Consider the following 21,670-nt stretch of genomic DNA (forward strand, 5'->3'; position numbering starts at 1 on the left):
ATCTACTAGTATCGGAATCAGAGGGAGGAGCCTTCTGAACGATAATCATACTTCCGTCCTGTATTAATGACATACTTGTCTGACTCACAATAGCACTGAAGTGTGTATATGTGTGTGTATTTGTTCTGAATTTATTTTTATTTTATCTGACTTGCTAGCTGAATAAGGGGGCAAAGAATGTAATGTGGAAACCTTCCATTGCCACTGGAGAAAGGATCCAAGAGGAATTCCTCAAGATGAGAACATGAGCTGTGAGCAACATGTTTAAATAGCTAAATATCCAAAGTTTGAGTCAAGCCCATTTATTATTGGGGGGACACTCTCTTCTGTGAGGCTTAACGGAGTCCTTTTGACTTAGACTATAACAGATGTGGTGCTAGAGGAGGTGAGAGACTCGAGGTCCCGGAGAGTTTGCCCAGGATGTGGTTAATGGTGAGAGAACGGTGTGGCTCACTTCATGAAGCACATTCCATGTTCTGTCTGAAAAAGCCATGGACTTTTAAAGAAAGCTTTTCTGTATTTTCCAGTGAAATGAGGGGAGAGTTGGGAAAAGGAAGTTAATGATTTTGAGTATTTTTAATGTGTCAGATACCATTCCAGGTACTTTCAGAAGTATCACACTTCATTCTACCAGCATGCTTAGTAGGTAGTGATTTTTTTTATCCCATTTTGCAGATGAGGAAACTGATGATAGTTTCCCCAGTGTAACACAGCTTACAAGATGGAAGTCAGGATTTGATCCCAGATCTGGTTCCAAAGCGTATGCTTTTCTCAAGTGCCTTGAAGTATTACTCAAAGCAATAACTAGAGCTCTCAACAGGGTTTACTGTCCTTCTCAATTTTCATTGTTTTTCTGCTCTAGGCTGTCTGGACTAATTACTCCATTAGTTAGAATAAGAATGCATTGGGCCCCCAATTTTGTTTGATCTCTGGATGGGCCAAGTGAGTTTTTTACAAAGCAAAACTGAGAATTATATGGCATCATCATTGGCCTGCTGTTATGACAAAAGTGTGAGAGATGAGCTAAGAGTGTGTCTGACTCAATGCCAGCCAGCCCAGAAAAACAACTTAGCAGCACATGCCCCGTTGCTCTTACATGGGCTGAGGATCCAAAAGGGATAAAAGTAATGTGCCCGTGGTAGAAATAAACAGCCTGAATAACTTATATTAAGCCAGTAGCTTTTCAGCAGTGAAGCTAACCCTTATGTATCTGTCCTGTTTCAATTCAGGTAATTAAGGTACTGAATTTTCTCTAAGCAGGTTTCTATTTATACCATCAGCATTGAGACTAAGGTGGTCTTCCTCCTCTGTTGTGAACCAGGGCTCATATTAAATTATGTATGATTGCTGGCAAGGTTTGCTGTAATGCCTGTGTTTATCACCTCTCTCTTCAAAAAAAATTTTTTTGTACCTCCTCAGTCTAAAAGGAGTTTTTTATATAATTTCGAGACTTCTCTCCTTCCTTCCTTCCTTCCTTCCTTCCTTCCTTCCTTCCTTCCTTCCTTCCTTCCTTCCTTCCTTCCTTCCTTCCTTCCTGTCTTTCTACAGTGTAAACACCTTGCTGTACCTATCTTTGGATTCTGTTGGTTGTAATCAGCAGATGTATGTTTTGTCTATTCCACCTTTTTTTCATTCAATATTTGAAAACGAAACACTATTTATTTATTTATTTATTTATTTATTTATTTATTTAGCTCAGTTAGCCAACATATAGTGCATCATTAGTTTTGGAGGTGGTGTTCAATGATTCATTAGTTGCATATAATACCCCATGCTCATCATAACACGTGCCCTCCTTATTTATTTATTTTTTATTTAAATTCAGTTGGCCAACAGAAAAACACTTTTATTTATCACCACACTTCTCATTTTTAAGAAAAATTTTAAGTCATTAATAATTATCCTTCATTCATACCATAGTTTAAATGCATAGTAGCATCCTCTGTGTGAGCCGATTGAGTTTGGTGTAGAGAAAGAACCTGAGTTTTTAAAAAATTATTTTTGGAGAGTAAAGATTAATGAAGAGAACTAAATGTAAATCCAGCCAGGAAGAACCTTCTGTGCAGAGTAGTTGAGAAGAGGCTTCCAAAGTGCATCCTCCCTTCCCTCTCCCTTAGCAGTTCTTCGTTGCTATTTTTATTTTATTTTTGTCTTCTGACTTCTGGGGCACAATGGGAGCACAAAAGAGACGGTTTATGAAGAACTTAACAGTTTCCACATTGTCATCTGTGTAAAATCAGAAAAAGAATAATTAACAGATGTATCACAGAATACTTAGGGAGAACAGTGATCAAAGGGGGCTTGAACAGATAGTTCAAAATTCGTGGAAACTTCCAGCAACATATTTTGCCTTCTGTTTTTCTTTGTCAACTTTTTTTTTTTTTCAGGTTGAGTGTGATTCTTTCTTCCCAGCTGGAACTTTCAGCTTTGTCCCTAGGACCAAAGGCTTAATCAGTATCACTCTGCAGAGAACATTTTCAGTGTACTGGTATCCTCACCTTGTCAATCAGGAGAGGGATAGTCAGCACTGCCCTGTGGCCCAGAGTTAATTAAATGCATAGCCATCAGAGCTCTGAGTGACGGAGGGGAAAGGGCAAAGAATGATCCAAGAGATCATTCAAAATGGGGTTCAAGCTGTGAACAGTGCCCAGCCCCCTTCTTTCACAGCTGGGGTTTTGGCTGCATGTCCTTTGGGTTGTTCAGCATGGTGACCCTGGCTGTCTGTGATTTACTAACTGTTTTACAAACATTTCCTCACTCTGGGAGGTTTGATATACTCTTCATCCTCCTCAGCTCACCAGACTCACTCAGTGTCTGAGCCAAACCTGCCTTTGTTTACAACTTTTCCGGAAATTTTCACAGAGGCCGGGGCGGGGGGAGAAAACCTTCCCTCCTCTTCCAGTGTTTTATTTTTAAGTCAACACTTTCCCCGAGTTTATTTGTGCTAAACCAAATTCTCCTACAAGGTATTGCTCTATATTCAAATGGGAATTGCTGCATTTCTATAAATAGAATGAAGGTCATGTGAACGAGTTCAGAAAAATCTAGATATCACATTTTACTGGACCTTTACATTTAGTTCACTGTTTTTTGAAAATAATATTCCATGTTTGGATTTGTCTTTTTTTCCCACATTCATATTAAGACTGGCCATTATGTGAAACATCGAATTTGGGAAACATTGAGTGGAATCTTTCTAAACTAAAATACCCATGTTAAAAATAACAAAATTTCTGTTGCTTCATCTTTGTAACTTTCTTTAAAACAGAGTTTAGAGCCCTTACATTAAATATATCTAGAACATAATTACCTTTGAAAACACAGTGCCAGGATTTTTTTTCTTTAAATCTACGTCCCATTGTATTGTTGAGTCTTTACGTTGGCTAAGAAGGGGGAAAAATGCCTTGGAACTTAATAAACATCAAGAATAATGTGAAGAAAAATGAAAGAATGATAGGATAAAGATTAGGAAGTCCAGTTCCATCAGAAATCAAAAGCAAACTTCTGGTTTACACTAAGAAGAGATTAAGCAGCAAGTTTTGACAAATACACAACCAATTTCCCCCATCCGTTCATTTTCCTAGCCCACTGTTAAAGTAGAGGCAAAGTGATAAGACTCTCATTCAAAAGTGACTTTCTTTGGAACTTACCTGTCTGGGAAATGCAAGAAATACTATGTTTCTCTTTTCTACCTGTCAAAAAAAAAGGTTGAAACTGGAAGAAAAAAACCAAATAGGTATTATTTTCTTTCCTCCTTTTCTGTCTTTTAGAGCCAGAACAGACAGAGTATATCCTCAGCTGGATACAGCCAGAGACCAGTTTCCTGATAACATGTATTTTAGGAAGGAAAAATTGTTTTATTTCAACAAATCCATCTGGACTTCCTGGTGGGCCTCCCACGTTGTCAACATCAATAACATTTATTTGTTGACCAACAGAAGACCACCAGAATGAGGTCTTTGCATTTCTGCATATTTCTAAGTCTACAGGAAAGATAGCTCTTAAGAGAACTAGTATGAAGGAAATGGCAAACAAACACCATAGGTGATCCTGTGTGACATTCAGGAACTATTGCAGACTTCCAGTGCTCAAGACCGTCTCCTCAGCCATAATGTCATTGACCTTGACATGCTCAGAACAAATTGGTCTTTGTGATTGCTACCACATGCTGTCGTGCCTTCTAACCCTGCCATTGGTCTAGAGCGAAGGGGGCAGGAGAAAGGCTACTCATCAGAGAATATGCTTCTTGTATGTTCTGTAGACCCTTGCCCAACGTGTTTTTCCCAGTCTGGTTAGTCTTAAAATGGCTAATTTAAAGTTGCCTAGAAGCTTTGTAGGACCTGTGGAGCGTACCTAGTCTTACCCAAGTACTTCATAGATGCATAGTCTTTGTATTCTTAGGGTATGAACTATTTTAGGAGCGGAGTTTAAGGCTGACACAATCAGAAAGACAGCTTTGATGCTCCATTAGAAAGATAATTTTTGCCCCAAAGCACTTTACACTTTCTGTACCCATCAGACCAATAGAATCTGTGCTTTTAAAGGAAAAACAGTATCTCTTTCCCACCTAAAGAGTCAACTGAAAGGAGCATATTTCTGAATTCTACTTCTCTTTTACTTTTGTAGGTTTTTCATATATCTGGGGAACACAGGTTTTAGCCAGTAAAAGTTTGTATAGGCTCTTGACTGTTTCTAGACTGTAGTTATAGGTATTTAATAAATGCTGAGTGAATGAATGAATGAGTGAATGCTGCACAATTCAAGATGTATACAGTAGGTGATAATCTTGATAAAAGCCTTACTTAACACCATCAAATCATCACCTTTGAAATAGGACCCTCAATCTATATTGTGCCTTTGATTTTTAGCCTAAAATTGATAATATTAACTTTTGTGCCTTTGTACACTTTGACATACCCTGGTGTGTGACTACGAGTTAGAATAGCTGACATGCTCAGGGCACCCTGTGGCATTCTCTGTCGTGTCCACAGTGCTCCCACATGTTTTGAGTCGGGGCTGTGCAGTTGATTCTTGAGTGCTGGGAATCACTTTGTGTTTTACAGTAAGTAAGGCCATATTTTATCTTGATTTACACACACACACACACACACACCACACACATGTATCTGTAAATTAGTCTAGTTCTTTTATGACACTGTGAATGACTTACCATGTTACCTGAAACTACTTTTTTATATTAGAGAATTGTGGGGAGGTTCCCCCCATGGATGTACCAGTTTTTACTTTGACTCTATCTAGTTCTTTTTTTTTTTTTTAATCTAGTTCTTTTTTTTAACTCAAAGAACTCTATATAGATCCCAAATAATTGTGTTTTGAAAGGGACAGACGTATTAGGGGAATAGTTGACAGGTAGGCTTCCAAAGGAGTATGTTTTTTGAGGATCTCTTCATTTGGAGATACAGTATTAATATTTGTTTTTACCACCTTTGCCAAGTTTTCTGCACATAAACTCTTGCAGTGTGCCAAAAAATGGCAGAGGTGTTCTTTAACCTTTTATCTGCCACGTGCATAAAAGAACAGGAATTCAGATTTTCCTTCCCTGCTCTCACACTGCTATTATCTACTGCTCTCCAGCTCATGTTTTCCTCTCCCCCATTTGTATGATGGACATCTCCTAGTTAGTACAGATTATACATCCTATCTACCTCATTCTTTTTACTGGCTGCATAGTAATAATAATGGGTAATATTTCAGGTGTGTATTATTTCATCTAGTCTGCACCATAACTTTAGGGTCTAGGTATTGATCGATGAGGAAATTGAGTTAAGGAAAGGTTACAACCACATCCAAGGTGACAAAGACACTAAAAACCAAGGCTGGATTCAAACCAGGATACTCTGGTTCCTTAGCCTGCGCTCCTGCCCACCGAGCTCTTTTCGACAGTATTCTGTTGTATGGAGGTGTTACAGTTAATTTGACTGCTTCTCTCTCACAGTTGTTTCAAAAAGTTTGCTTTTACAAGCAAAGCTGCAGCTTTGTACATATTTCCTTGTGCACTGAGTAGAATCTTAAAAGTATGGATATAACTGCTCTCTCCTCCCACTCTTACCCCAAGCAGTCCCTGCATTGCTGCAGAACCCAGAAATGGGGAAAATCCGTCCTCTCCCACGGCTCAAGGAAATGCAGCTAGGATCCATTTTTCAAAGTTTTCGTGGAGCTGTAAGATTTAAACTAAGACCAACTAACGTATTTGCGTCTTGTTTGGTGGGAAGGGGTGGGGAGGGATGATGTTTCTGGTTTTGCTGACATATTATTAGTAACGTGGCTGAAAACATGGGCTTTAGAAAATTCGCTGTAAGGTCTTTGCATCTTAAGTAGAATCAGGAAAAAGAAAAGTGTTACTGGTATTATTAATCTTCTTTACATGGGAACCTCGAGAGAAAGCAAATACAAACAGGAGGTAATCTTGATCACCTCTTGAAGTTATCTTTAAAATATATAGTCATGATAATAAGTGAGGCTATTGTTAAAATCCTCCTCCAGGGCACCTGGGTGGCTCAGTTGGTTAAGCGACTGCCTTCGGCTCAGGTCATGATCCCGGAGTCCTGGGATCGAGTCCTACATCGGGCTCCGGCTCAGCGGGGAGCCTGCTTCTCCCTCTGACCCTCTCCCCTTTCATGCTGTTTCTCTCTCTCTTGCTCTCTAATAAATAAATAAAATCTTAAAAAAAAAAAATCCTCCTCCAAAAGTATATCCAGCCATAGATGCAGGGACTTACAGACCTGCACACTTAGGGACTCAAAAACAAGGTCAGAGAAATGCCTCTGTGAACCTAGGATACAAATAACCTATTTTCACCTATGGTTTTACCTCTTACATATTAGATCTAAATAAATAACTCTCATTTAATATTTTAGAAAATGATCTATAAAAACATTTATTGACTTCAACTTACTACCTCAAGTCTAAATTTAACACCGGGAGGTTTCATGGACTCCCAGACTTTCCAGAGGCTGGTGGCTTCCTTTCCCACTTCCCTATGCTTGGTATGTCACTGACCAGGTCACCTACTTAAATATATTTGACTTTTCACTGTGTTTGTTTGTTTGTTTCTTTTTTTTTTTTTTCAAAAGCTGAACTCTCCTCTTCTTCCAGGAACAGAATTTTCTTCTTGATGCTCTGCTAATGCCTTGCTAATGCTCTGACTCAGCCTGCCTTTAAATCCATAGTTTTGTTTTTTAAACACGATTAATGATTAATATTGAAGCAAAGGGAGGAAATGCGAGAGTTTCATTAGAGAGTCGAGATAGTAAGTTTCATGAGAAGTTTTTGTTTGGGCCGTTTCTTATCTTCAGCTTGAGTTCAGCCTGAATCTCATTAGCCCAGCTTAACTTGAGGACGTTCTAAAAAGGCAGAGGGAGAAACAAAGCGCAGGGTCAGCCTAACTGCTAATATCAGAGGCCCTTCTTCTATGAATCTGTTAGGTTCATGCTTCAATGAGGAAAGCAGGTATCCATGTTGTTGATGCTCCCCAGAGAGGGCCTCAGACACATTTTGTTCCCAAACAGAGTTAGAAGGAAAAAGTCTGCTTAGCTGTCTTTTCCTGTTTAAAATACAGCTGCCCCTGAAGCAGAGCCATTTGTCAGCTCACCAGTGCTCACTGCAAACTTGGGACAAGTCTATGATAGTAGTGTGGATGGGTGGTTTTTTTGTTTTTTGTTTTTGTTTTTGCTAAGGGAAAAGTGCTTGCGGGGGGGCAGGGGGACGTGTAGGGGAAGATGTATCTCCTGTATAGCTCAGATCCTTTGGGTATTTAATGTACAGTTTCAACAAAGGACACTCAGAATACCTCTGGTTCAAATTGCTTAAATGTTGAAACATATGGTCTCATGTTCCATTCGTTAGGAAACAACCAGCTGTTCTCGGCCTGCCAAATCCAAGTAAACATCCACTGTGTGGAAGAGTGAATCTGAAGTGGTTCAGTAAAAACATAAAAGCTGTTTTTGCTGAAGAAGAGAGGGGGGAAAAAAAAAAAGGGCCACCCCGAAACAACAGCTAGTAAAGTAAAAAAAAAGAAATCCCTGTTCTGATAACATATTTTCCCGGGCTTGCTCCTAGTGGACTGGGGAGCAGAAATGGCTCTGGAGATGTTTCAATTAAAAAAGATTTGTAGGCATCCTCGTTGTCTTCTGTTGGTGAAAATCATGGGATTGTCTCAGTTACAGTGATTACTTTAATAAAATGCAATTATCTGAATAATTAATTTATTTGGCTACTCTACTGTGTCCTCCATTCACAGAGGCCAAAATGTCAAAGATCAAGTAGATTAGGAGAATAGGAAAATTCTCATTATAAAGGCGAAGGGAGGAGGGAAAGGATGAAATATTTGGAATTTTAGTGCAGTGGTTTCTATTTATCTGAAATGTCAAGGGCAGTGTAAAATGTATTTTTAAAATGTGTTTCTGTATGGTTTGTGCCCATTCTTGGCGTGGCTGTGGCTCTGCAGAGGCCATTGTTCTTTGAAGAGTATGAGGGGGTGTCTTTGTCCAAAGTGACAAAAAGAAGACTTGGAAGACTGGGCTTCCTTTGTTCCTGTGCGGTGCTGTAAAATTTGGTTTGAAATTAGGACCTCAGGGAAGGACCTTCAATAGAGAGCTTTCATTTCCTGCCAGCATTTTAATCACTCTGGGGTTTAAAGTGGATGGCCGGCCAGCATAATGGCCCTATGTTTAATAGAACAGCTCGTATCTTGAAGGCCAGTTAAGGGATCTGTCATCCGCCCAACATTCGTCTTTTCTGTTTCCTGTCCATTTATGAAGATCACCCGCCCTTGTAGGTGGCTTCTCTGGACCATTTTGTAGGAGAGCTGCTGCCACTGCTTCTTAAAGAGGCTGAACAGAAACCCAGTTGAACGTGGTCCAGTCCTCAGCCTATGCGGCAAGGTCTGGGGAGTGCTTTAATTAGACACGAAATTCACCAGGTTTGGGAATTGGTGCCCTCAGATGCGGAGAGGAAGTGTCACATTTTGCAAAAGCATAGAATATGAGGAAGGTTCAGATTGATCAAGTGGATCATCAGGAATATTGGCACCTACTGACCTGATATGTCATTACAGTGTTGTTCCTGGGGAAATTAATGTCATCCCAACAAGCATGGGAGTAATTATACCCCGGAAGGTGCAGTAACCCAGTGGATTTGATCTCGCTACATAATAAGGACATTTGTAGTTTTTGTGAAAGAGTGGCTTTTTAACTCTGAAGACTCCTTTTGGAACCATTTAGAAATTGACCTTTACAGTCAATTTATTTTACCTTTATTAAACGATATCCAGAACTCCTAACAGAGTGAATATTGGAGTGAAGTCTCGAAAGACAGGGCCAGCATTAAGAAGTTGGGGTTCCAAACTTCTTCCAGTTCATACCTGTTGGCCAGGAGTAATATAATATCAGCAAAAGCCTCGGATTCACTAAATTCTAATCTAGAATCTGTCAATGAAATTGCTCTGTAACCAGGTGCTAAGCAGGGATTTCTCCTCGTGGTGGTGGTAATCGTGAGCTACTTGGCAGAAGCAATTTCAGAGGCAGCTATTAAATCAGATCATAAAGTGTTTTCCTAACTCTGAGCTGTAACACAGATGCATGAGAAGTGAAAGAGAAGGGGCTTTCTCAGCCACTAACACACGATCCCATTCTGCAGCCAGAAGTGCCACAGAAGAAACAGGGAATCCACTTTTCCTGGGCATTTTCTTCTTTGCAGGTAGGTGTAGGTTATCACGGGGAAATGAAGGAATGCGTAAAACTCATTCAGCAGAACCAAAAGGGTTTTTCTCTCCAGTTCATCTCAGCCCATCCTGACCCACAGCCACAGAGGTGATGGAAGTGAGAGTCTTCGCTGCCCCGTGGCCTTCTGGGAGCCAGGGTCCGCCCCCGATGGAGGAGAAGAGAGAAGGCCGTCGGGTGGGGGTGGGGTGACTGAAGGATTCTCACTTCTGACAAAGAAACAGAATGATGTTAAAGTTCTTTACAAGAAATGCTGGAACCAGCTCCTCTTCACCTTTCCCGCCTCTGGAGTCAAGAATTATTGCCTGGTTAGTTCACGTGAGAGCCCAGTTGGCCACCAAGGGGTTGCACCTCTGTACTGACTGTATTTGTGCCCTGGAAGACTTCTTAGACAAGGATTTAAACCTGCAGACACTTCTGGCCTCTTTGAGAGTCACCCTCCCACGGGGTCCCTTCTGACCTCTTTCATCACGTCTCTAGCCGCAAATTTCTTAGCTGCCCAACTTGAGCCCTTTTGAGTTGGCCTCCCTTGGATGAATAGCTGTTTGAAAGCTGATTTAAAGTGAGTGTTGCTCCCCGTAAGAGCTATTGGCTGAACAGAGCACTATCCAGAGCAGCAGAGGTGGCTGCAGAAGGTAGGCAGGCTCTCCCGAGGCTGGTTTTGCAGATGTGCATTGGTGTAGTAGGAAGTATGCATCATTAGACTCGGGATCCTTTCCTTGCATCCAGGTCGTTTCTCTACCAAGAATGCCTCTGACATTTCAGCCGGGGAACCATCCGTGTACTTACACCAGGCTGTTCCCACACATGAAATGTTATGACTCAGATCACCACTCAGCAGCTCATCTGAAGGTCTAGGATGTGTTTACTGGGTAAAATTTTTCAGGCATAGATTTGGAGGGAAAGCTGCCCACCAGAGCAGGGCCTTAGCATAAAGTTAATATTGTCAAAGATCTGACTATAATCTTTCATTCACTGTTGCAGTTCGCTGTGTGGGTGTATCCACAATGTGGGAACCTCATTTCATTGAAGAATCTGAATATTTTGTAAGGATGTGAAGAGTTGCAAATAATCTTTTCTATAAGGCTATGAGGACGAACAAAGCAGCTAATGTTAGAAAGAACTGGTACACTGTTGTTTTCTGTCATTTGTAAAACTCAATAGGAATATTCTAGACTTGACGGATTTGTATCCTCAACTTGTTGTTCCTTAAAGACTATCCATATCCTGCCTACAAAAAGCATACCTGTGAAAAGATCTGTTCCATTGTGAGGATATCCCCTTTGAAGCACAAATAGTTTTAAAATAAGATGATATAGGTAATAACCCCCAAAACGCTTTGTCTTCAGCAAAGAATTTGTCTATACCTTTAAAGAGCTATCTAAAGCCTGTTATTAGCAAAGACAAGGCATAGAATAAAGTATTTATATATATATGTACACACACACATGCACATTTTATTTTTTAATTTATTTTTATTTTTACTTTTTTATTGAAGTATCTTGACATACAATATTATATGAGTTTTAAGTGTACGACATAGTGAATTTCAGCATTTATACACATTACGAAGCAATCACTGTAAGTCTAGTTACCATCTGTCACCATACAGAGTTAAGACATTATTGTATGCATTTCCCATGCTGTACATTACATCCCCATGATTTATTTATTTTACAACTGGAAGATTGTACCTTTGATCCCCATCACCCATTTGGCCTACCCCCCAACCCTCTTCTCCTCTGGCAACCATCAGTCTGTTCTCTGTATCTGTGAGTCTGGTTTTATTTTGTTTTGTCTGATTGTTTCATTTATTTTTAGATTCCACATGTAAGTAAAATCATATGGTATTGTCTCTCTCTTGTCAAACTTATTTCACTTCGCGTAATACCCTCAGGGTTCCTTCATGTTGTTGCAGATAGCAAGATTTGATTCTTTTTTATGGCTGAGTAGTATTCTGTTGTGTATATATACCATATCTTCTTTATCCATTCAGCTATTGATAGACACTTAGGTTGCTTCCATATCTTGGCTATTATAAATAATGCTGCAGTGAACATAGGGGTGCATATAATTTGGTGCATGTAATTCATATAACTTTCAAGTTAGTGTTTTTATTTGCTTTTGTTAAATACCCGGAAGTGGAATTGCTGGATTGTAAGGTACTTCTATTTTTCATTTTTCGAGGAACCTCCTTACTGTTTCCACAGTGGCTGTATCAGTTTACATTCTCACCAACAGTGCATGACAACAGCCCTTGCCAACACTTGTTATTTCTTGGGTTTTAGATAATAGCCATTCTAACAGGTATGAGGTGATATCTCGTTGTGGTTTTGACTTGCACTTCCTGATAATCAGTGACGTTGAGCATCTTTTCATATCTTCTTTGGGGAAAATGTCTATTTAGATATTCTGCCCATTTTTTAAATTGGATAGTTTGGTTTTTTGCTGTATGAGTTCCGTATATATTTTGGATATTAGCCCTTTTCAGGTATATGATTTGCAAATATTTTCTCCCATTTAGTAGGTTACCTTTTCATTTTGCTTATAGTTTCTTTTGCTCTGCAGAAACTCTTTTCTTGCCCTTGCCTATGGAATCAGGTCAAAAAAAGTCATTTGTAATGACTTACCGCCTATGTTTTCTTCTAGGAGTTTTACAGTTTTAGGTCTTACACATTCAAGTCTTCAATCCATTTTGAATTAATTTTTCATATGGTGTAAAGTAGTGGTCCGGTGTCATTTTTTGCAGATAGCTGTCTGGTTTTCCCACCACCTTCACTGAAGAGACTGTCTTTTCTCCATTGTATATTCTTGCCTCCTTTGTTGTAGATGAATTGGTCACGTACGTGTGGGTTTATTTCTTCTCTGTTCTGTTCCATTGACCCATGTGTCTGTCGTTGTGACTGTACCATACTGTTTTGATTACTATAACTTTGTAGTATAGCTTGAAATCAGGGAGCATGATGCCTCCAGGTTTGTTCTTCTTTCCCAAGATTGTTTTTGGCTATCCAGCGTCTTCCGTGGTTCCATACAAATTTTAGGATCATTTGTTCTAGTTCTGTGAAAAATGCCATTGGTATTTTGGTAGAGATTTCACTGAGTCTATAGATTGCTTTGAGGAGTATGGACATTTCAACAATACTAATTTTTTCAGCCCATATACTTTATTTTTATATATGCATTTGAACATGTAAAATTATATGTAATAATATAGTAAAATAATGTATGTATAAATATATAAACATAACTAATACAAAAAGATAAAATATAAGTGTGTATGTGTATTCAGCTCAGCGGAGGGAGCAAAGATGCCTTCACTTTTGCCTTGTTTTAGGCAGTGAGATTACACCAGCCGTTAACTGTCACCAGGACAATTATGAGACTCATTGGTGCTAGTTTCCAACTTCCATTTCTCAGCAATTCTTTGAAATTACACTAGAAAATAAAGTGGGCTTAGTGGATGTCCCATTTTTAGCCAATAGCATTTGGTTAGCATTGTTTTCATGAGCTCCCTTGGGAAGTTTTGCCTGTATCTCTAGATATTTTTGGTCCTTCCTTCCAAAACCCTTTCCTGAGAGTTCATCTCTTATTTAGTTAATATCTGTTTTATTATATTGTACGCAAATGTGTTTATGTTTTAGAATTGACTCCCAACCAGATCGTTAACTTCTTTGAGGCAGGACCCACGTCATGCTTTTTCTGGGTTCCTTAAAACATACTGTTCAGTGCATACATAGGTGTTAATTTCCTTCACATGTTTAATTGTTATCCATAAATTTCCCATATGAGAAAAGTAAAGCAGGAAGAGAACTTCATTATCTGTTTAGTTGACAGGAAATTTGAAGCAACACCCACCTTATGTCAAGAAGAATGATCTCTTTGCCACTCCTCTGTGTTGCGGCTCAGCTCTCTTCCAGACCTTTAGCTGTCTTACATTTGAATGATTTTTTTTTAAGATTTTATTTCTTTATTTGACAGAGAGAGACAGCGAGAGAGGGAACACAAGCAGGGGGAGTGGGAGAGGGAGAAGCAGGCTTCCCGCCGAGCAGAGAGCCCGATGCGGGGCTCGATCCCAGGACCCTGGGACCATGACCTGAGCCGAAGACAGACGCTTAACGACTGAGCCACCCAGGCGCCCCAACACAAATAATTTTCTTAATTGAGGTAAAATTCACGTAACAAAATTAACCATTAACCATTATTAAAGTGTACAATTGAGGGCATTTTAGTGCAAATGGTAGCATGCAAACATCACGACCATAAATAATTTCTAAAGAACTTTTTAGTCACAGATTAATCTTACTAAATTATATACCTGTCCATGCCTCACATAGTAAAAAGGGAATTGCTGCCCACTACAACAAAGTCCAAATCCCTTGATACTTAATAATTTCTTCCTAGGGACACCTGGGTGGCTCAGTCGGTTAAGCGTCTATCTTCGTCTCAGGTCATGATCCCCGGATCCTGGGTTCGAGTCCCGCATTGGGCTTCCTGCTCAGCGAGGAGCCTGCTTCTCCCTCTGCCTGCTCTCCCCTGCTTGTGCGCTCTCTCTCTCTCTGACAAATAAAATCTTAAAAAAAAACACAAAACTTCTTTCTAGGTTATTGGGTTTTTTAAAGATTTTATTTATTTATTTGACAGAGACACAGTGAGGGAGGGAAGACAAGCAGGGGGAGTGGGAGAGGGAGAAGCAGGCTTCCCACTGAGCAGGGAGCCCGATGCAGGGCTCAATTCCAGGACCTTGGGATCATGACCTGAGCCAAAGGCAGATGCTTAAAGACTGAGCCACCCAGGTGCCCCCTCATTCTTTAATAATTAAAAAAAAAAAAAACTTTTCATAAGGTGCTTGTATTCCCTTTCAATGAGGGTAATAGCTGAATATTTTAATTTTCACATGAGTACTAGTGGTTTTTATTTTTTTAAAGATTTTTATTTTATTTTTTTTGGGAGAGAGAGAGAGAGCACAAGTGGTGGGGAGGGGTGGAGGGAGAGGGAGAAGCAGACTCCCCCTGAGCAGGGAACCCTATGCAGGACTCTATCCCAAGATCCTGGGATCATGACCCAAGCGGAAGGCAGACGCTTAACCAACTGAGCCACCAAGGCACCCCTAGGTGTCCTTTTTTTTTTTTTTTTAATATTTATTTATTTGTATTTCTTTATTTGACAGAGAAAGACACAGCGAGTGAGGGAACACAAGCAGGGGGAGTGGGAGAGGGAGAAGGAGAAGCAGGCTTCCCGCCAAGCAGGGAGCCCGATGTGAGGCTCGATCCCAGGACCCCGGGATCATGACCTGAGCTGAAGGCAGATGCTTAATGACTGAGCCACCCCGGCGCCCCTGAATGTTTGGGGTTTTTTTTAATCACAATTGCTTTTGAAAGTGGTAGAAGAAAAATGGAGGATGAATGGATAGATAGACATCTGGAGCAGCAACTGGATTAGAACTCACAAATTTTGAAGTTTTTGGATGTGATTTTTTTTTTTTTAAATACCAAACTCTGGCAGCTCCCAACATGTGATTGTGAAAGAAGCAGGCAGGGAAGAATTGAATGAGATATTAAACTCTCCCTTCTGCCTTTTTATAATTGTCACAGAATGGTTATAGTAATGTAGTACAGAGGGATGAGTAAGGAATTCTGGCAGCCAAATGCCTCCTAGAGGGAAAGACAAAAGAAAGATGGCTGTGAGTGATGGCTTGATGTATAACTGCGCGCAAGAGACCTTAACTAACCACACAGGGTGGCTGGTTTCAAAGCTCCTTCCAAATATAGGACTATTTTGATGGAAGTACTCCTTTTCTGGAAAATACTGCAAGCTAACTATTCAAAAGGATATGCTCTGGCTGTGAACACACTCTACGGATGCTAAGTAGTATCTAGCATTAACAAATTTTTGTTGGTTTCATCTCAGAAAATTTACCACTTGTGTATATTTAACACACAGGCTTGCCCTCTAAGGAAAAAAAAAATACAACCTACATGTCTCTTTCACTCACTAGATAAAATTTAAGGAACTAATTTGGATCTCTTTTGATAGCTGGAGAAGATAAGCAGGACACGTAACTAACCAGGATTCATTTCACATGTTGTCTATTATTATAGTTCTTCTTAATCTACTGTACTCCTTGGCCTGATCTAATTTTTTTCAGTTCAGACCTTCTTGAGAGTAGGGGACAAGGGGACAAGAATCTTCCGTTTGCGAAGTATATTTTGTGAAGCATCTGAACTAGATGATTCCTAACCTCTCCTGTAGGTCTATAGTAATTTTACTGATATATCACTTGAGAAAAGCAGACAATATTTGAATGTCTGTCTCCAAACACTTGCATGCAATGCTCCCTCCGCATAGAGTGGGAAGCAGTGTCGCTTATTATGCTCTCAAATACAAAGGGACATATTTTTACATATTTTAAAAGTTACTTGAGCTCGAATTAAAATTGTTAGAATTAAAAGAAATGTGTTGGATTAACATTAACTTCTCCCAATGTCCATCTCTTTCACATTCACCTCCTTAATTTGCCAACTGCTTGATTCATGGTATCCAGGCTTCATTAGATATGAACATCAACTCCTGGTGCAATGGCTTTCAACCTTGGCTGTACATTAGAAATTCCTTGGGGACCTTTAAAAAAGTCTCTACACCCAGGCCACACTCAGAGCAGTTGAGGTTGGAGTATAGGCTTCGGTATTTTTCAGATTCCCTGGATGATTCTAACGTGCAACCAAATTTGAAAACCTCTGGTCTTAGTTGTATGTCTTCACTTTTCAGACTATAATATGTAAGTCCGTTCTTTAATATATTAAAATATATTTTTAGGTTGGTTTTCCCAGTAGTGGATCTCTTATATTTCAGAACATTTTGTTAAGTATTTTACTGAATATATATTTTATTCCATACTAATCTCTCTTGATAGCCATTTTCCTTCCTTTGGAGGTACAGCATGGTTTCAGGTAAGGCAACATGACATGAATTTTCTATTCCCATTTCCTGTGATTAAGCTCGGACTCCTTACTACTCCATGGGATGTCCAGAAGTTGTGTGGCCTGAGACACATGAGTGGATTAAGGTGGTATTGATAAGTGTTTATTTACAACAGAAGATGCTGCTCAATGGACTTATGTTACTGTTTGTCAGATTTGCCTTAACTCAAATATACAAGGTTTTGAAGCTTTTTTCTTCCAGAATTGGCATTCCCCAAAATGAAGTTTGAAAGTGAAAAAAGAGGGGCACTTGGCTGGCTCAGTTGGTGGAGCATGCAACTCTTGGTCTTGGGGTTGTGAGTTCAAGCCCCACGTTGGATATAGAGATTACTTAAAAAAATAAAATCTTTCAAAAAATTTTTTAAAAAGTAAAGTGAAAAAAGCAGTCCAGAAAGGAGATACCAAATTAAAACTCATGTAGGATTATAGCATATGTCATTGTATCTGTGGACTCAGCAATTCACTAAATATTTGTTGATTTTATATGAAGTAAGATAATTTTCAAATACACTGCTCCACCAAGATACAGAATTTAAATGTGCATTTGTTAATGATGAATCTGGGCACTCTCATGCAGGTTTTCCTTTATCTAAATTTCAGGTCCTTAATCTGCAAAGTTGTTTGCCTACCACGTGTAGTTTAAAGTTGACACTATTTTTAAAGTGTCCTCTGCTTTTTGTGATAGTGAAAAATATGACTTCCTGAAAAGAATAAATTCTTTTCCCACCTGGATGATTTCCGGTCCTTACAATGGTTTGGAAGCATTTGGTAAGCATGTTGTGGCCCAGAAATCATGGTAGTTCAGTTTGGTTTGCTCCAGTACTGTAAATTATAGGAAACCTTTCTTGAAAAAGATAAACAGGAACTAAGGGCTGAAATGCTTTTTACCCTGTCATGGTTATTTGGAGCTAGTGAATGAACAAATAAAGGAAGGGCATATTCCCAGGACTTAGGCTCACTCCAGAGTTAGGTTTTATAGACCTGATATCATTAGGCAGATTATTAATAACTTGTTCATTGGCTTGAGAAATGCTTTTGATCAGGTAGCATCCCATACTGCTGCTTCTACTCCTCTTAAGCCTTTTTTTCTTACCTTTTTCTTGCCTTTTAAAAAATTTCTAATGACAGGCGCAGAATAAACTGTATGAGAAAAATGCCACACTTCCTCTAGAATAGTCTCGGTGATTGAGTTTCTTGCTCCTCTGAGAGGCCTTCATGCTTTTGCATGAACACTGCTGTGATTGACCCCCGATAGTTTAGGTGGGCTAAATGCTCCAGATGCACGGGAGCAGGTAGAGCTTATTGACCTTGGAGACAAGGATGGAGCAGACACATTCTTGCCTTGCAAAGACCCTCCACCAGCCTCCCAGACATCTGGGGTGGACTACCATCCAGACGAGCTGAGCCTGCCAATTGCTCTTGCCAGACAGGACTGCATCCTGCACCTCCTCCTTGTCTTCTGATGACCCCCCCAACCTGCACATCCCAAATCCCAGTGACAGGAGAGCAGACATGCCCTCATCAAAGCAGTCTGATGAGGAAGAGATTGGGGCTGATGAGGGGCAGAGCCTGGAGCTTGCAGCTAGCAGTGGGCCTCCATCTACAGACTGACCAAGCTGGCCCTCCTCCACAGAAGACCTAGGCCCAACCAGAGCCCTTCAGAGAAGACCAGACTCCTTCCTTGCAGCAGGCACCAGGGGGAGGCGAGGACGGTGGGATGGGTACGTCTCTGGGTATTAGCCCTCCTGCTTTACTGCTAACCTTGCCTGCTGCAGCCCTCCCACCAGTTTTTGGCTTCCTCCTGAGCTAGGGCTTACAGGCAAGGACATGAAAGATGAGGCAGGACAGGATGCCACAGCTTTTCTCAGCACCGCTCTCTCCTGATAGAGGCTCCTAAACCAGTATCTCTCAGTGGACCTGAACGCCTTGGGGCTCCCTGTGTGGTGCTATTCCAAGCCTTCCTGCTCCCCTACATCCTGTTTGGGACCAGGATGTGGTATAAATAATAAACAAAAGATAATATTTATTAAAAAAAAGTTTTAACAGGGTTTTAATGGGCAGCCTCTATAGCCAGAATCCTTGAGAATTATCCCATCTTCTCCAGGTGGCTCTTCATTTAATATTGTTATACTTGCAATCTAGTTATGCTGTCACAGTCTTGATCTGGCCAGAACAAGAACTGAGATGTTTAAAGGAAGAAATGCGAAATGTTGGATCATGAGAGATTAGGTTGAGCACTTCATTTCTTGTTTCTCATGGAGCTGGCTGTGCTGACTTTCTCAGTCTGAAGTCCCTTCCCTACTACCCCATCCCTAGGCTGCTATGAGCCTGTTATCACAGTAATTAGAAGCCCGCAGAAGGTTAGATAATACTGTTTTCCCTAACTGAAGACTATAGGCTGAATTGGGGGGATTATCTTAAATTCATCCCTTCTCTTCCATCGAAGTGGCAGATGTTCAAACCACATTCTGTCTGTCCTCTAGAGTCTGTCCTTAGAGCCAGAGAAAAGGACTCTAAGACCAGCATGCTCTTGGCTTCAGGTGAATTTCACAGAAACGTGTTGCTCTCCCTCCTGGGAGCCTGCACGTAAAGTTGCAGTGGGTCATTACAGCTGCGTTGTAATCACTTCAGTCATGCCTCCTTCCACTCACTAAGGAGTCAGGGCCCTGTCGGCACAGTTGTGTGCGAGAGAACACCATGGATCAAACAACCCGATATTTGTTGTTAAGCAAGCAAGACACAGCTGGGGGGCTGAGCATCTCCATTCCATGCTGCCTGTTAGTTCTCCGAGGAAATAGCCACTTATTCATTTCCTGTTTCATCACAGAACTTTTCGGGCCTCAGTTTGCTGTGAGGACAGGGACTTAGCTAGGATGACCGTAGGCCCCGATTTGCCCAGGTCCTGTTTTCACTTGGGCCAGTTTAATTATCAGTGAAGTTCATTTCACCGTTTTGAGTGTAGCAGGTTGGATGATGGTCACCCTGGTTATCACCCAGTGTTAGACCTAGGAGCCAAAAGAAAGAGCCACTAACTGGAATGATACCAGGATGTGTGCTTCTCAAGCATTAGAATTAGCCTGTTGTTTTCTATTTGAGCCCCCCAAAATTGTAAGGTATCTTCTTCTTTATGTTTGCTGACAAAGGAAGGACCTCTACAATTAGGATTCTGGTCTTTAATATTTTCCTAGGAAATCAGAAAGCAGCAAAGGATGAAATCAGGCAGGTTCTGTAGCCTTTTCAATAAAATTTGACTCTTGGGGGACAAAGGTGGATAGATGATGGTGGGGCAATTTGTCTTCTGAACAGAGAACCTCTGAGAAGGGAACCTTATCCAGAGTTCCCATGCCTCATGTGGTGCCCAGTGGTGCCCCGGAGAGGAACATTCCAGTAATTCCTTTCTGGGCAGATTTCCTTGGGAATATTGAAACTTGAGCAGTGTGTAGGTTTAGGACTTTTGGGCCAGATCTCAATCTAAAGGCCCTTCTCTCCCCCAAGGTGGTCCATCGGTTTGGTCTCTATGTGCCCACATCACTGGTGTTGCCAGCTTAGGGAGTTTATGAAATTTTGATGTAGAAATTAGGTTGTTACTTATCTTGTACCTTCTTGCTCATAGTATTGACAGTACCACTGAATTGCTTGAGGCAGATAGCATCTCAGTGATCACTGTGCTATTTCAGCTCTCTGCTGCTGACAACATCAGAAGTGTTTTAACAGGGTTTTAATGGGCAGCCTCTGTAGCTCCTTGGAGGGTTGCAAATAGCTGCCGTGAGAAACCCTCTCTGCTGCTCCAGGCTGACATGCCCTCTTTTCTCATCCAGCTGCTGCTTGTTTAGATGGCCGCCTTCCTGGTGACAAGCACTTCTTATTTGGGCTGAGCAGAACTAGGACTTGAATTCCAGAGATGAGATTGTGTAATATAAAAAAGGAAAGGTCTCCTAAGGACATTTTCTTCCCATCCTGTTGGGGGCAGGAAAAATAAGGCGGCTTGTGGGGGGGTAGGGCAAGAGAGAGGGTCTAACCAGGAATAAGTCTGCCATTCCCAGAACCTTTTAGAGAAAAGTCCTGGTGTGTCGTTAAAACTAAAGTGTTCTCATCTGATGGAGTCACAAGAATCTATTTGGAGAATGCCAGGCCTGGAGCCCCTGTTTTCTAGCTTTCCCACATTTTTGAGTTTTATTTAATGGCTGACAGGCACACAAACGAGGAAGGCCCCTTTCCACACATGAGGACAGTTTCGGACTATTTTGTGATACCCTGGGATTTTCTCTGCTATTATGAAATACATCTCAAGGGACAGTGAATTAATGCTCCTTCATTTGCTTTGGTTCCATTACTTGATCTATAGATGCAACAAAGTGACTGGATTCCCAGCTAGTAACTTAAAACCTCAATTCCTAGGATGAAAGGGGATGGATAGCCATTCTTCGTAGAGTTTTCTTTACTTAAGACAAGATAGTAAAATGAGGCCAAAAAAAAAAAAAAAAAGACATTACATTGACCTCCCAGCTGTGGTGCCAAAGACAGCTCTTGATCTCTGTGCCCAGGGTCAACGGGGGTACTCGAAAGGAGACATGATGAGACTGGAAGAAAAAAAATGGTGGCCAAAATAAAGTTTTTAGTGAACTAATCAGGAGGGCCCCCCCGAGGAGAATGTGTCTCTGTTCCATTTAGAAAGTTTAGTACTTTTTTTTTAAAGATTTTTTTTGAAGATTTATTTATTTATTTGAGAGAAAGAGTGCAGTGGGGGGTGTAGGGAGCGGGAAGCGGGGGAGGGAGAGAGACAAGCAGACTCCCCACTGAGTGTGGAACCCCACACAGGACTCAATCCCACAACGCTGAGATCACGACCTGAGCTGAAACCAAGAGTCGGACGCTCAACAGACTGAGGCACCCAGGCACCCCGAAAGTTTAGTTCTTAGTAGAATCCCCGTGTCTGGAAGTATCAGTGTAGAC

The 21,670-nt window shown here is 40.8% G+C and overlaps 1 protein-coding gene across 9 annotated transcripts in view; it reads left to right on the forward strand.

Annotated features, from left to right (window-relative positions):
* BCAS3 (BCAS3 microtubule associated cell migration factor) overlaps positions 1–21,670 on the forward strand; it is a 599,947-nt gene that overhangs the window by 440,440 nt on the left and 137,837 nt on the right. The gene's annotated exons all lie outside the window — the stretch shown is intronic.

Source organism: Mirounga angustirostris, unplaced genomic scaffold (genome assembly GCF_029215605.1).
Source record: "Mirounga angustirostris isolate CCGP_5_RB_7025 unplaced genomic scaffold, mMirAng1.0.hap1 SCAF_17, whole genome shotgun sequence".
Taxonomy (NCBI): domain Eukaryota; kingdom Metazoa; phylum Chordata; class Mammalia; order Carnivora; family Phocidae; genus Mirounga; species Mirounga angustirostris.